Here is a 15,884-nt window from a genome sequence, read left to right as displayed (position 1 = left end):
TAACGTTAATCCGTATGTTTAAAGTTTTATTTTTATTCTTTACATGGAAATGTAAAAACAGAGTTTCAGATTAATAGCAGCTAAGTACTTATAAAATGAAAACAAGTAAAAAAAAAAAAAAAGTGATGACCAAAAGCAACAGACATTCTCATATAAAGCTAGTGTGAGTAAAAACTGGCTCAACTTCCTTAGAGAATAGTATTTTTGTAATATATATAATAAATAGACAAAATCTAATATAACTGATTTTAAGTTTTACCAGCATTTCCATTCCATTCCATTATACAAGAATCTTCATAGAAGTACTGTTATGGAAATAATGCAAATGGTCCATTAAGAGTAGAATGGATAAATATATTATGGTATATTCAAACTTACAAATACATATATTCAGACACAACAAATACAATGAATGAACTTCAACTATAGGCAAAACACAGACTGACCCTGAGCAAAAGAAATGAGACAATGTCATACTCCCATACACACAATACATACATGCACACAGAGTTACTGTATTTTTCCATTTATACAAAGGTTTAAATCATGTAAAGTTTTAGGCAGAGATGCATATTTAGTTTTTAAAACTCTAAGGAAAACAAAGGAAGTGATGGCTTCAAAAGTCTGGAGAGTGGTTATCTCTGGGGATAAGGTTGGAGGTGGTAGTGGTATAATCAGGAGGGAATATAGTAGATAGACTGGGGGCACTAATTGTGTTCTATTTTTAGACTGGACCATGCTTAAATCAATATTTACTTTAGAGCACAAAAAAAAGCCACTTTAGTTGTTTTATGTACTTTTATATATGCATTGTCACAATTAAAAAATTAATGAAGTGAGTCAGATAAGTGAAGAGAGAGACAGAGAGAACAATGACCTTATGGCTGGAGATACTAACTTAGAGAGCTGAACAGACTACAACTGATTGGATAGGTGTTAACAAATAGGACAACGGCCATAGCAGAAGCTGTTTGGGTTAGTTATGCCAGGATGACTGGTCAATTCCTCACAATCCATCACTTATTTTTTTTTTTTAAAGATTTTATTTATTTATTCATGACAGACACACACACACAGAGAGAGAGAGAGGCAGAGACACAGGCAGAGGGAGAAGTAGGCTCCATGTCGGGAGCCTGATGTGGGATTCGATCCCAGGTCTCCATGATCACACCCCGGGCCAAAGGCAGCGCTAAACTGCTGGGCCACTAGGGCTGCCCACAATCCATCACTTACAACTCTTGATTGGAAAAAAAAAAACAAAAAACAACAACTCTTGATTGGGTTCCTTCATCTCCTTAAGAGAATCTTAAACCTAACTTCATCAGTGCATCTCACCCCATAACTGGCAACATAAAACATCTTCATTCCAAATTCTTTTATTTTATTTTATTTATTTATTCATGAAAGATACAGAGAGAGAGGCAGAACACAGGCAGAGGGAGAAGCAGGCTCCCTGCAGGGAGCCTGATGTAGGACTCGATCCCAGAACCCCCAGATCGCAACCTGAGTCAAAGGCAGATGCTCAACCACTGTGCCACCCAGGTGCCCCCTTCATCCCAAATTCTTGACAGTAAATACCATTCTAGTTTTCTCCCGTCTAATTTTTAGTAAATGTCTGTGTTAGGAATTGATTTACTGAACTGCAGTTTGCCATTATGTGAAGGAAACTATAAAAGAATACATCAACATAGAATGAAAACTAGGAAAGAGGTCTTAAAGAAACCAGAAAGACGAGCACTTTAGGGAGAAAGAAATACCATGGCAGTCACTAAGAAGCATCCACTATTTTCAGAAACAAAGAAATCATTGGTGACCATGGCAAGGACACTTCTAAGGAATAAAAAAATACAACGGGTCAGACTGCAGAGGATTGAAGAGTGAACGGGAACAGAGAAAATAGTGAATTTAAGGTAAGTGTCAAGGAAAGAAAGGAATCATGGAGTGACAGCTATTTTATTAAAAAGGATACATCTGAATATATTTACATATTGATGACAAAGATTTTGAAGAAGGGAGATGGTGAAGGACAAAGCAAAGCCTCTGAAGAAGTGGAGTTTGGATAGCTATAGAGTACAGGTGAAAGGATAAGTCTCCAAAGAAAAGAGAGGACAATCCCTGCACTAGGATGGAAAGAAATGAGGCAAAGATGGACATGGATACAGAAGGAGGTGTAGATATTAAGGTAAAATACTGAGAAAATTCATTCTAAAAGCCCTTAAAGTAGATTAAGAGAAATGAAGGAAAGGTTGTAAAATGGGGAATAGTAGAGAGTAAAAAAGAACAGTGGTAAGGGAAAAAATACACTGACTAGGAAACATAAGGTTTCTGGGCAATGCTGGAAGTCTAAAGGTTTAAAAGACTATAAACATGTACCTGCCACAACTACACAGGTTATTTGCTCTAGCGAACACTCCCACTCTTGAACTTGGAACAGACTGAACCAAGGTAAGGATTTTACTTTTTGCTGTTTTTTATTCTTTTCCTTTTGTATATTTTATTTCTTTTTTTTAAAGGATTTTATTTATTTATTCATGAGAGATACACAGAGAGAGAGAGAGAGAGAGAGAGGCAGAGACCCAGGCAGAGGGAGGAGCAGGCTCCACGTAGGGAGCCCGATGTGGGACTCGATCCCAGGACTCCAGGATCACACCCTGGGCTGTAGGCTGCGCCAAACCGCTGAGCCACCAGGGCTGCCCGTATATTTTATTTCTTTTAAATATTTATTTAAATTCAACGAGCCAACATATAACACCCAGTGCTCATCCCATCAAGTGCCCTCCTTAGTGCCCATCACTCAGTCACTCCAGCCCCCCAACCTTCTCACCTTCTACAACCCTTTGTTTCCCAGAGTTAGAAGTCTCATGGTTTGTCTTTCTCTCTAATTTTTCCCCTCTCAGTTCCCTTCCTTTCCCATATAGTCCCTTTCACTATTTCTTATATTCCACTTATGAGTGAAACCACATGATTGTCTTTCTCTGATTGACTTAGTTCACTCAGCATAATGTCCTCCAGTTCCATCCACATGAAAGCAAATGGTGGGTATTCGTCCTTTCTGATGGCTGAGTAAATATATATATATACCACATCTTCTTTATCCATTCATCTGTCAAAGGACATCGTAGCTCCTTCCACACTTTGGCTACTGTGGACATTGCTGCTGTAAATACTGGGGTGCAGATGTTTTACTACATCTGTGTCTTTGGGGCAAATACCCAATAGTGCAATTCCTGGGTCATAGGGTAGCTCTATTTTTTACTTCTTAAGGAACCTCCACACTGTTTTCCAGAGTGGCTGTGCCATCTTGCATTCCCACCAACAGTGCAAGAGGGTTCCCCTTTCTTCCAAGGTAAGATTTTGATAGGGAGATGGGACAAAAGCAAAGGGGAGTCTTAGAAATAAAGCAAAAAGACTGACAAAAATACAGCTGGAATGACAGCAGTATCTAAGCTATTCAGGTGAGAAAGTGAAGGGGGGAAGTTAGCAGATCAGAAGACAATGGAGGCAGTGAGGTCAAAGTGCTGAAATAACGTGAAGAGCTATAGTGGGGAGGCAGGGAGATAAGAAAGATAAAATCATAACCATAAAGTAGAATACAAGATTTAAGAGATTAGAAGCAGAATAGTTTCTTTATTCATTTATTCAATACAGATAAATACCTACTATGTGCCAAGCACTGATTAGGACAAGATAAGTAAAAACCTCCTCTGAAGCAAGAAACACTAGTAGTAAAGGTAAGAAATAAATAGACATGATAATTCCAGAAAAATAGCTGATAAAATAAAGCAAGCAAAATAGGGAATCAATAAACTGTGTGAGATATGGTAGTAAGGGGATGGTGTGTGAGTGAGGTATATTCATTTCTGTAAGTGATGATTGCACAAAATTTTCCAAAAAAGAAAAAAAAACTGAAAATATAGGATCTGCTGGATGTGATGTATTTCAACAGACCTTGAGCAAGTAGCGGCTGTCATCTCATTCATCCAACACCCTGTGATCACCAAGACACAAAGAGTAACAGCTAAATCCTTTTGCATCAAAGTAGAAATATTCACAATTCAGCCCTAATCTACCTTTCCAGCTTATGTCACACTACCTATAATATCAACACAGTGATCTTCTCAAAGATGTAAAGATATAGTAGACAATTTCACAGTTCTACACCTTTGTACAAGCTAATACTTCTACCAAAATAGCCCCAAACACCATGGCAAAACTCCTCTATTCATTCTTAAAGATCTAGTTTAAATCTCACCTCCGTGGAAGCCTTTAATTCTGCCAGGAGTTAGTTGCTCACTTCTGAGATTAGACTTACTTTACATTCTAAATCTAATAGTATTTTTCACACTGTACTTTATCTGTTTACATGCCAGTTTCTTCCCCTATAAAGAAAGCTCCCTGTAGGCAAAGCGTACTCATCTTTGAATTCCTAGATCTGAGTACATTAAATAAGTAAAACTATATGACCCCAAATAAAGGTTAACACTACAGGAACTAGACAAATTGTTTCATGAGAATATAAAATGAATTATCACAGTCCACAATATGAAACAAGTAAACTTTACTTAAAAAGCTAAAAAGGCATGTCCATCAACTGATGAATAAATTTTAAAAAATGACAAAAAAAAATATAAAGACAGGGGATGGGTCAAGATGGCAGAGGAGTAGGGTCCCCAAGTCACCTGTCCCCACCAACTTCCCTAGATAACTTTCAAACAATCCTGAAAACCTACGAATCTGACCTGAGATTTAAAGAGAGAACAGCTGGAACGCTACAGAGAGAAGAGTTTGCACTTCAAACAAGGTAGGGAGGTGGAAAACAATAAAAAAGAATCAAGTGGAGGAGGAGCCCAGGAGAAGCAGGCCCCCAGGACAGGAAAACCAGTCCTGGAGAAGCAGAAACTTTAAAAACTCCCGCACTGGATTCCTCCTGGAGGGAAAGGCGCTCAGCAGGTAACCCGGGCAGAACCACAGGAGGGGCAGTGGAGCCTCCAGCTTCCCAGGGTCACTACCAGAGGACGTGCGCCCGGGGGAGAGCACCCCACACACCGCGGGCCGAGCTCGGTAAAGGGCTGGAGCGCGCTCAGTGGGGAGAAGCCGGTCGGTCAGGCGGGGGCTCCGGGCGGAGGGGGCTGCACCCTGCCGCTTCGGGAGCCACGGCCCCGGGAGCGCAATTCCAGCAGCTCAGGCCCCGGAGCCCAGGGTGCCAGGGACACAGCCCAGGATCGTGCACTCTCCCCAGGACAGGCGGAGGCGGGAAGGGCACAGGACAGTGAGGACGCTCCTGCCACCACCGGCGCCCCCAAGCTGTGCAGGTAAGTGCCCTCCACCCCCGGAGCATCCAGGCCAGTGCAGACGGGGAGCTGCAGTAGTTACTGCAGGAGCTGACTCTAGAGCTGGAAGGCTGGTCGCTGCCAGTGTGGTTGTTTCTCCTGGTGTCACCCTGTGCCTGGGATGGAGCAGGGATGCCATGGAACAGGGGCCTCACGGGGAAAACAGCTTCCACTGAGCCGTGCACCTGGCAGGGGCGGGGCAACTCCCCCAGGTACACACACCTGAGAATCAGCACAGCAAGCCCCTGCCCCAGAAGACCAGCTGGAAGGACGGGGAAAAGAGCAAGTTCTTGACCCAGCAGCACTGGAAAGCTCCAGGGGAAGTCAAGGGATTTACAGTATATAGAAACAGAGAATACCCCTCCTTGTTCTTTCTTTTTCTTTCCTTTTTCCAGTACAACTCGTCTTTAGCCACTCTGCACTGAGAAAAATGACTAGAAAGAACTCACCACAAAACAAATAATCAGAAACAGTACTCTCTCCCACAGAGTTACAGAATTTGGATTACAATTCGATGTCAGAAAGCCAATTCAGAAGCACAATTATAAAGCTACTGGTGGCTCTGGAAAAACACATAAAGGATTCAAGAGACTTCATGACTACAGAATTTTGATCTAATCAGGCTGAAATTAAAAATCAATTAAATGAGATGCAATCCAAACCAGAGGTCCTAATGATGAGGGTTAATGAGGAAGAAGAAAGAATGAGTAACATAGAAGACAAGTTGATGGCAAGGAAAGAAGCTGAGGAAAAAAGAGAAAAACAATTAAAAGACCATGAGGAAAGGTTAAGGGAAATAAATGACAGTCTCAGAAGGAAAAATCTACATTTAATTGGGGTTCCAGAGGGTGCCGAGAGGACAGAGGACCAGAAAGCATAGCTGAACAAATCACAGCTGAGAACTTCCCTAATTTGGGGAGGGAAACAGATACTGAGATCCAGGAGATACAGAGGTCCCCCCCTAAAATCAATAAAAACCATTCAACACCTGGACATTTAATAATGAAACTTGCAAATTCCAAAGATACAGAGAAAATCCTTAAAGCAGCAAGAGACAAGAGATCCCTAACTTATATGGGGAGAAATATTAGATTAACAGCAGACCTCTCCACAGAGACCTGGCAGGCCAGAAAGGGTTGGCAGGATATATTCAGGGTCCGAAATGAGAAGAACATGCAGCCAAGAATATTCTATCCAGCAAGGCTCTCATTCAGATAGAAGGAGAGATAAAGAGCTTCCAAGATAGGCAGAAACTGAAAGAATATGTGACCACCAAACCAGCTTTGCAAGAAATATTAAGGGGGTCTCTGTAAAGGAAGAGGAAGTCCAAAAAAATAATCCACAAAAACAGGGACTGAGTAGGAATTACGATGACACTAAATTCATATCTTTCAATAGTTAATTCTGAACGTGAGTGGACTTAATGACCCCATCAAAAGGCGCAGGGTTTCAGACTGAATAAAAAAAGCAAGACCCATCTATTTGCTGTCTACAAGAGACTCATTTTAGACCTAAGGACACCTCCAGCCTGAAAATGAAAGGTTGGAGAACCATTTACCATTCAAATGGTCCTCAAAAGAAAGCAGGGATACCAATCCTCATATCAGATAAATTAAAGTTTATGCCAAAGACTGTAGTAAGAGAATAAGAGGGACACTATATCATACTTAAAGGATCTATCCAACAAGAGGACCTAACAATCATGAATATTTATGCCCCTAATGTGGGAACTGTCAGGTATATCAATCAATCAATAACCAAAGTAAAGACATACTTAGATAATAATACACTAATACTGGGAGACTTCAACACGGTGCTTTCTGCAAATGACACCAAAGAAACAAGAGCTTTAAATGATACACTGGACCAAATGGTTTTAACATATATTTACAGAACTTTACATCCGAACGCAACTGAATACACATTCTTCTCAAGTGCACATGGAACTTTCTCCAGAATAGACCACAACCTGGGTCACAAATCAGGTCTCAACTGATACCAAAAGACTGGGATTGTCCCCTGCATATATTCAGACCATAATGCTTTGGAAACTTGGAACTCAGTCACAAGAAGAAATTTGGAAGAAACTCAAACATGTGGAGGTTAAAGAGCATCCGGCTGAAAAATGAGTCAACCAGGAAACTAGAGAAGAATTAAAAAGATTCATGGAAACTAATGAGAATGAAGATACAACCGTTCAAAATCTTTGGGATACAGCAAAAGCAGTCCTAAGAGAAAAAAACATTGCAATTCAAACATCCCTCAAAAAATTGGAAAAAACTAAAATACACAAGCGAACCTCGCACCTAAAGGAACTGGAGAAAGAACAGCAAATAAAACCTACACCAAACAGAAGAAGAGAGTTAATAAAGATTCGAGCAGAACTCAATGAAATAGAGACCAGAAGAACTGTAGAACAGATCAACAAAACCAGGAGTTGGTTCTTTGAAAGAATAAGATAGATAAAACATTAGCAGCCTTATTAAAAACAAAAGAGAAAAGACTCTAATTAATAAAATCACGATTGAAAAAAGGAGAGATCACAACCAATACCAAGGAAACACAAAAGATTTAAAAACATATTATGAGCACTCTACGCCAATAAATTAGGCAAAGAGACAGATTTCTGGAAAACCACAAACTACCAAAACTGGAACAGGAAGAAACAGAAAACCTGAACAGGCCAAACACCAGGGAGGAAATTGAAGCAGTCATCAAAAACCTCCCAAGACACAAAAGTCCAGGGCCAGATGGCTTCCCAGGGGAATTCTATTAATCATTTAAAGAACAATCACCTCAATTCCAGAACCAGACAAAGACCCCACCAAAAAGGAGAATTATAGGCCAATATCCCTGATGAACATGGATGCAAAAATTCTAAACAAGATACTAGCCAAGAGGATCCAACAGTACATTAAGAAGATTATTCACCATGAGCAACTGGGATTTATCCCCAGGATACAAGGCTGGTTCAACACCTGTAAAGCAATCAACGTGATAGATCATACCAACAAGAGAAAAAACAAGAACCATATGATCTTCTCAACAGATGCAGAGAAAGCATTTAACAAAATACAGCATCCATTCCTGATCAAAACTCTTCAGAGTGTAGGGACAGAGGAAACATTCCACATCATCTTAAAAGCCATCTATGAAAAGCCCACAGCAGGGATCCCCTAGGTGGCGCAGCGGTTTGGCGCCTGCCTTTAGCCCAGGGCGCAATCCTGGAGGCCTGGGATCGAGTCCCACATCGGGCTCCCGGTGCATGGAGCCTGCTTCTCCCTCTGCCTATGTCTCTGCCTCTCTCTCTGTCTCTGTGTGACTATCATAAATAAATAAAAATTAAAAAAAAAAAAAAGAAAAAGCCCACAGCAAATATCATTCTCAATGGGGAAACACTGGGAGCCTTTCCCCTAAGATCAGGAACACGACATGGATATCCACTCTCACAACTGCTATTCAACATTGTATTAGAAGTGCTAGCCTCAGCAATCAGGCAACAAAAAGAAATAAAGGCATTCAAATTGGCAAAGAAGAGGTCAAACTCTCCCTCTTCACAGATGACATGATACTCTACATAGAAAACCCAAAAGACTCCACCCCAAGATTGCTAGAACTCATACAGCAATTCAGCAGTGTGGCAGGATACAAAATCAATGCACAGAAATCAGTGGCATTTCTACACACTAACAATGATACTGAAGAAAGAGAAATTAAGGAGTCAATCCCATTTACAGTTGCACCCAAAAGCATAAGATACCTAGCAATAAACCTAAAAGAGGTAAAGGATCTCGACCCTAAAAACTACAGAACACTTCTGAAAGAAATTGAGGAAGAGGGATCCCTGGGTGGCGCAGCGGTTTGGCGCCTGCCTTTGGCCCAGGGCGCGATCCTGGAGACCCGGGATCGAATCCCACATCGGGCTCCCAGTGCATGGAGCCTGCTTCTCCCTCTGCCTGTGTCTCTGCCTCTCTCTCTCTCTCTCTGTGACTATCATAAATAAATAAAAAATAATAATAATAATTAAAAAAAAAAAAAGAAATTGAGGAAGACACAAAGAGATGGAAAAATATTCCATGTTCATGGATTGGAAGAATATTATGAAAATGTCAATGCTACCCAGGGCAATTTACACATTTAATGCAATCTCTATCAAAATACCATGGACTTTGTTCAGAGAAGTGGAACAAATCATTTTAAGATTTGTGTGGAATCAGAAAAGACCCTGAATAGCCAGGGGAATATTGAAAAAGAAAACCAGAGCCGGGGGCATCACAATGCCAGATTTCAAGTTGTACTACAAAGCTGTGATCATCAAGACAGTGTGGTACTGGCACAAAAACAGACACACAGATCAATGGAACAGAAGAGAGAACCCAGAAATGGCCCCTCAACTCTATTGTCAACTAATATTTGACAAAGTAGGAAAGACTATCCACTGGAAAAAGGACAGTCTCTTCAATAAATGGTCCTGGGAAAATTGGACAGTCACATGCAGAAGAATGAAACTGGACCATTCTCTTACACCAAACACAAAGATAAACTCAAAATGGATGAAAGACCTAATGTAAGACAAGAATCCATCAAAATCCTAGAGGAGAACACAGGCAACACCCTTTTTGAACTTGGCCACAGGAACTTCTTGCAAAAAACATCTATGAAGGCAAGGGAAACAAAAGCAAAAATGAACTTGAGACTTAAGATAAAAAGCTCCTGCATAGCAAAAGCAACAGTCAACAAAACTAAAAGACAACCTACAGAATGGGAAAAGATATTTGCAAATGACATATCAGATAAAGGGCTAGTATCCAAGACCTATAAAGAACTTATTAAACTCAACAGCAAAGAATCAAACAATCCAATTATGAAATGGGCAAAAGACATGAACAAAAATTTCACAGAGGAAGACATAGACACAGCCAACAAGCACATGAGAAAATGCTCCGCATCCCTTGCCATCAGGGAAATACAAATCAAAACGACAATGAGATACCATCTCACACCAGTGAGAATGGTGAAAATTAACAAGACGGGAAACAACAAATGTTGGAGAGGATGTGGAGAAAGGGGAAGAACCCTCTTGCACTGTTGGTAGGAATGTGAACTGGTACAGCCACTCTGGAAAACTGTGGAGGTTCCTCAAAGAGTTAAAAATAGAACTGCCCTACATCCAAGCAATTGCACTGCTGGAGATTTACCCCCAAAGATCAGATGCAGTGAATCGGTAGGACACCTGCACCCCGATGTTTACAGCAGCAATGTCCACAATAGCCAAACTGTGGAAGGAGCCTCGGTGTCCATCAAAAGATGAATGAATAAAGAAGCTGTGGTGTATGTATACAATGGAATATTACTCAGCCATTAGAAACGACAAATACCATTTGCTTCGATGTGGATGGAACTGGAGGCATCATGCTGAGTGAAGTAATAAGTCAACTGCAGAAGGACAAACATTATATGATCTCATTCATTTGGGGAATATAAAAAATAGTGAAAGGGAATAGAGGGGAAAGGAGAGAAACTGAGTGGGAAATATCAGTGAGGGTGACAGAACATGAGAGACACCTAACTCTGGGAAAAGAACAAGGGGTGGTGGATAAAGGAGGTAGTGGGGGATTGGAGTGACTGCATGACAGGCACCAAAGGGGGCACTTGACGGGATGAGCAACATATGCCACATGTTGGCAAATCGAACTCCAATAAAAAAAAATACAAAAAAAAAAAGCTGGCTACTTAATTTATGGGTTTACATTATATATGTGTGTGTGTGTATATATATATATAGTATATATATATATACATATACATATATATATAAAGCCATAAAGCAAATATTATATGGCTATGAAAAGGATAGAAGCTACAACACGGATGAACTCTGACAACATAATGCTAAGTGAAAAAAGCCAGATACAAAACAACACATTACCATATGACCCCATTTATATGACCTATCTGGAATAAACAAATCCATTGTGACAGAAAGCAAATTAGTGGCTGCCCAGGAGAGGCTGGGAAATTGGAGAGGGCATTTATAGCAGTAAGTACTGGGTTTCTTTTAAGGGTGATAAAACATTCTGGAATTAGGCTATGGTGATGGCTGCAGAATTTTGTGACTCTACTGAAAAACCACTGAGTTGGAAATTTTAAAAAGGTGAATTTTATAGCATGTTTCTCCCAAACTTATTTAAGCATTTGGGTTTTTTTGTTTTGTCCTTTTTTTAATAAAGATTTTATTTATTTATTCATGAGAGACACAGAGAGAGAGACAGAGAAGAGACATACACAAAGGGAAAAGCAGGCTCCCCATGGGAAGCCCAATTAGAGACTCGATCCTGGGACCCAGGGATCATGCCCTGAGCTGAAGACAACCCACTGAGCCACCCAGGTGTCCAGATTTAAACATTTGTAAAGCATTCTCTTTAATTCAAAGTAAGATTGTATGTAAAAATTAAATCCTAAAGTTTCTACAAAAAACGGAGAGTATCTCTATGCAACCTTGTGGTATACAAAGATTTCTTAAATAAGACACAAAAGTTACTAAGCATAAAAGAGAAAAATTGGTACACTGAACTATATCAAGATTTAAAACCTGAATATAAAAGAAAAGGTCTTAAGAAAAAAAAGGCCAGCCAAAAACTGGAAAAAAATATCTGAAACATATATAACTGACAAAAGGATTTGTAAACAGCCTGTACAAAGAACTCCTACAAAGCAAAAAAATAATGCAATTTTAAAATGTGATTAAAAGACTGGAGCATTTCACATATGGATATAAGTGAATAATAAATGATCAAAAGCACAAGGAAAAGATGCTATCAGTATCAACCATCAGAGAAATACAAATTAAAACCCTTCCACAACCACTAAAATAACTAAAATTTAAAAGAGTACACCAGTTGATGGTAAGAATATGAAGCACTTGGAATTCTCATACATTGATGGTAGGAATGTAAAAGGAATACAATCATTTTGTAAAATTATTTGGCAGCTATGACCCAGCAATTATTCTCATAGATAGCTGACAACAGAAATAAATATATATATATATATATATATATATAAATGTCTTCTCCAGCTTTATTCATCAAAGGAAAAAAATTGGGACAGCTTAAATGACCATTAATGGGAAAACAGATAAACTATATACACTTCAATACTCAACTACAACTAAAAAATTTCAAGGAATGAACTACTGAAAACACAATAACAAAGATGAACTCGAAAATCTTGTTAAGAGAAAAAAAATCCAAACACAAAAGCTTACACATCATTAATTTCATGTATATGTAGTTCTAGAACAGGTAAAACTTTCTATGCTGATAGAAATCAAAACAGTGATTACTCAGAGGTGAGGGGAATGGACTAGGAACATGTATAAAGGAAATTTCTGGAGTAACTGAAATATTCTGGATCTTTATTGGGTTTTAGTTAAATTGGTGTATGTATACATTTTTCAAAATTCATCAAATTGTACACTTCAAATATGCATTTTATGTAAATTGTTCCTCAATTTTTAAAAAGGAGACCATTTAAAAATAACAAAAATAAATTTAAAAATTAAAAAGGAGGGCAGCCCCGGTGGCTCAGCGGTTTAGCGCCGCCTTCAGCCTGGGGTGTGATCCTAGAGACCAGGAATCGAGTCCCACGTCAGGCTCCCTGCATGGAGCCTGCTTCTCCCTCTGCCTGTGTTCTCTGCCTCTCTCTCAATCTCTGTGTCTCTCATGAATAAATAAATAAAATCTTTAAAATTAAAAAGGAGAGAACTGTAGGAAAAAAATAACACTACATGTAACCAAACTATGTATTTACATTATAGACATCTCATTAAAACAGATATTAAACATTTACCACAGTCAAAGCACAATGCCAGGTGTTGGGAATATTTCTGTCATCACACTCTTTATCTATATATTCTCTGACTTAAAAGCATTCATTCAGCATGAAAAGAAAACAGGACTATGCCATGAGAAGACTGAGTCTAATAGAAAATAAGCAATTTCTCAATGTGATATAGACTATGGCCAAATAACACAATCTAAACAGGAAGTTTACAGAGGGAGGTCTATAAGGATTCACTAAAGAGTAATAATAAATGATACACGATAAATAACAAAAGTTAATACACATTATCTATTGTGTACCAGTTACTGTTCTAAGTGCACTCGCTTATATATGTTGATTCATTTATTCTTCAAAATATTAATTCATCTGATCTTCGTAACAACTCCGTTTCTCTTTCATAGGTGAGAAAACTAAGACGGGGAGAGATTAAGTAAACCTGCCCAAAATAACAGTGCTACCTACCAAAAATGGCAAAGCTGGGTTTAGATTCCAGATTATAGGTCTCTAGAGCCCAGGATTTTAATGCTTATTCTGTACTATTAATTAAGCAGGAAGTACTACTTAAAGCCAATCATTCTCTTCCCTAAAAGAAGAAAACAGCATGTGTTGTAATTCTTACTGACTCCAGCTCAGGAGTGTGCAGTGAAGTAACAAGCAGAGTTACAAAGGCGAGCTGGTGCCAGATTAAAACTCAGAAGCATTTGACACAAACACAAAGGAACATCATCATTCATTCAGGTAATCAGTAAACAAGAGTGTTGAACAATAGGTGACAAGATCATTTACACATTTTAGAAAACCATGTTGACAGAAATTTGGAGGAGCGACAAGAGTGGGAAGTTCAGAGGTAAGAATAATGTTATAAACTGAACCAAAGAACAGCTCTGAAAACAGAAAGAACGGGACAGAGCTAGATATTACTTACAAGAGAGAGAGAGCACCTGAGAGACTGTATACTGGGAATAAGGGAAGAGGATGGCAGTCTTCCAGCTTTCCAATATAATGAAAATATATACCATTAACCAAGGTAGAGAATAAAGGAGGGAAGCAAATTTGAGATAGGGGTGTTAACAGTTTAAGGGGCCTGAAACACAGCTGCAGAAAAATATCCTAAAGATTGATGAAAAATTTGTCTGCAGCCCATGAGAAAAGTTGAGAGTAGAGTTATTAGACACAGAGTTATTGACACATAGTTGGCAGTGAAATCATTCATGGAAAACAGATAAAGAGAGAAAAGAGGGGTGCCTGGGTGGCACAATCGGCTGGACTCCAACTCGTTTTCGGCTCAGGTCATGATCTCAGGGTCCTGGGGTCGAGCCCCACGTTGGCCTCCAAGCTCTACATGGAGTCAGCTTAGGATTCTCTCTTTCTCCCTCTCCCTCTGCCCCTCACACTCATGCTGTCTCTCTCTCTCAAATAAATAAATCAAATCTTAAAAACAAAAACAAAAACAAAGTGAAGAACCAATAAACTAGAATCTTAGGACATGGTAATATTTCCAGGACAGAGAGAAAAGAAAAGAAGCAGAGAAACCAAGGAGGATTAGTAGAGATAGACCATAAGAAAGAAAAGAGAAAACCTATGGTAAAATGTTACTTCAAAAGTCAAGGAAGATTTTTTAAAAATAAGTAAAAGGGCAGCCCCGGTGGCTCAGCGGTTTAGCACCGCCTTCAGCCCAGGGCCTGATCCTGGAGATCTGGGATCGAGTCCCATGTCAGGCTCCCTGCATGGAGCTGGCTCCTCACTCTGCCTGTGTCTCTGCCTCTCTCTCTCTCTCTCTGTGATGACTATCATAAATAAATTTTTAAAAATTAAAAAAAAAAATCTTAAAAAAAATCTTTAAAAAATAAAAAAATAATAAAAATAAGTAAAAAAGGTAAGCAAGAAAAAATGAAGAAAGGAATACTGTGCAGTGCCAAAAGCCAAAATTTATAAACACTAAAAGTGTCCAAGGGATTTGACAATGTGGCGATCCTTGGTACTCTTGCAAGAACCATTTCAGAGGCAATGGCAATGGAATGAAGGGAAAAGAGCTGAGAAAGTGAAACAGTGCTATTTGGAAAAATTTCCCTGTGAAATGGGGAGAAAAAGAAATAATGTGATCAAAAAAAAGAAAGAAAGAATGTGATCATATAATCCATCTACATTGCAGAGTTTTGAAAGTAAAGGGGGACCCTAAACACACAGGGGTAAATTGAAATTTTCTTGGACAACCAAGGTCTATGGTCATCCCAGACAGGTAGAAGAAGCTACAGGAAGCTTTCTCTAAAGGACAAAGAAAAGCATACACAGATAAAAGATATACAGATATATCTTTATACATACTTTTATATGTATATATCCTTTCATTTATCTACCTATCTATCCAAAAAAGGGCATATACTTAAATGTATGTATTTATAAACTGATGGGAAAATATCAGAGAAACAGTATAAAGCAACCAAAAAGAATTGTTGGACTAAGAGCCCAGACAAGTTAGGACACAGTACCCTGGGAAAGGCTAATGAACTATGAAATGCACTTGCTAAGGCAGGTGCCTTAGCACCTTACACTTGATCACTTCTATTTTTTCTAAAAAGTAGAAATCAAGCATGTACTACCTAAATATATATGAAATGTATGACCTGAACTCAGGTACAAGTTGGTTGTGAGAGATAAAGGTCTGACAGAGTCATCAAAGACCATGTGGGAAGATGCTAACCTGAAGGA

General features: G+C 39.1%; 1 protein-coding gene across 9 annotated transcripts in view; it reads right to left on the bottom strand.

The window, feature by feature from the left end:
• The window catches only part of FNIP1 (folliculin interacting protein 1), a 183,661-nt gene that overhangs the window by 83,828 nt on the left and 83,949 nt on the right, over positions 1 to 15,884 (bottom strand). The window lies entirely within an intron of this gene.

The sequence above is a fragment of the Vulpes vulpes genome, chromosome 12 (genome assembly GCF_048418805.1).
Source record: "Vulpes vulpes isolate BD-2025 chromosome 12, VulVul3, whole genome shotgun sequence".
Taxonomy (NCBI): domain Eukaryota; kingdom Metazoa; phylum Chordata; class Mammalia; order Carnivora; family Canidae; genus Vulpes; species Vulpes vulpes.
The sequence above is the reverse complement of the archived record's forward strand: the minus strand, read 5'-3'. Positions and strand labels throughout refer to the sequence as shown.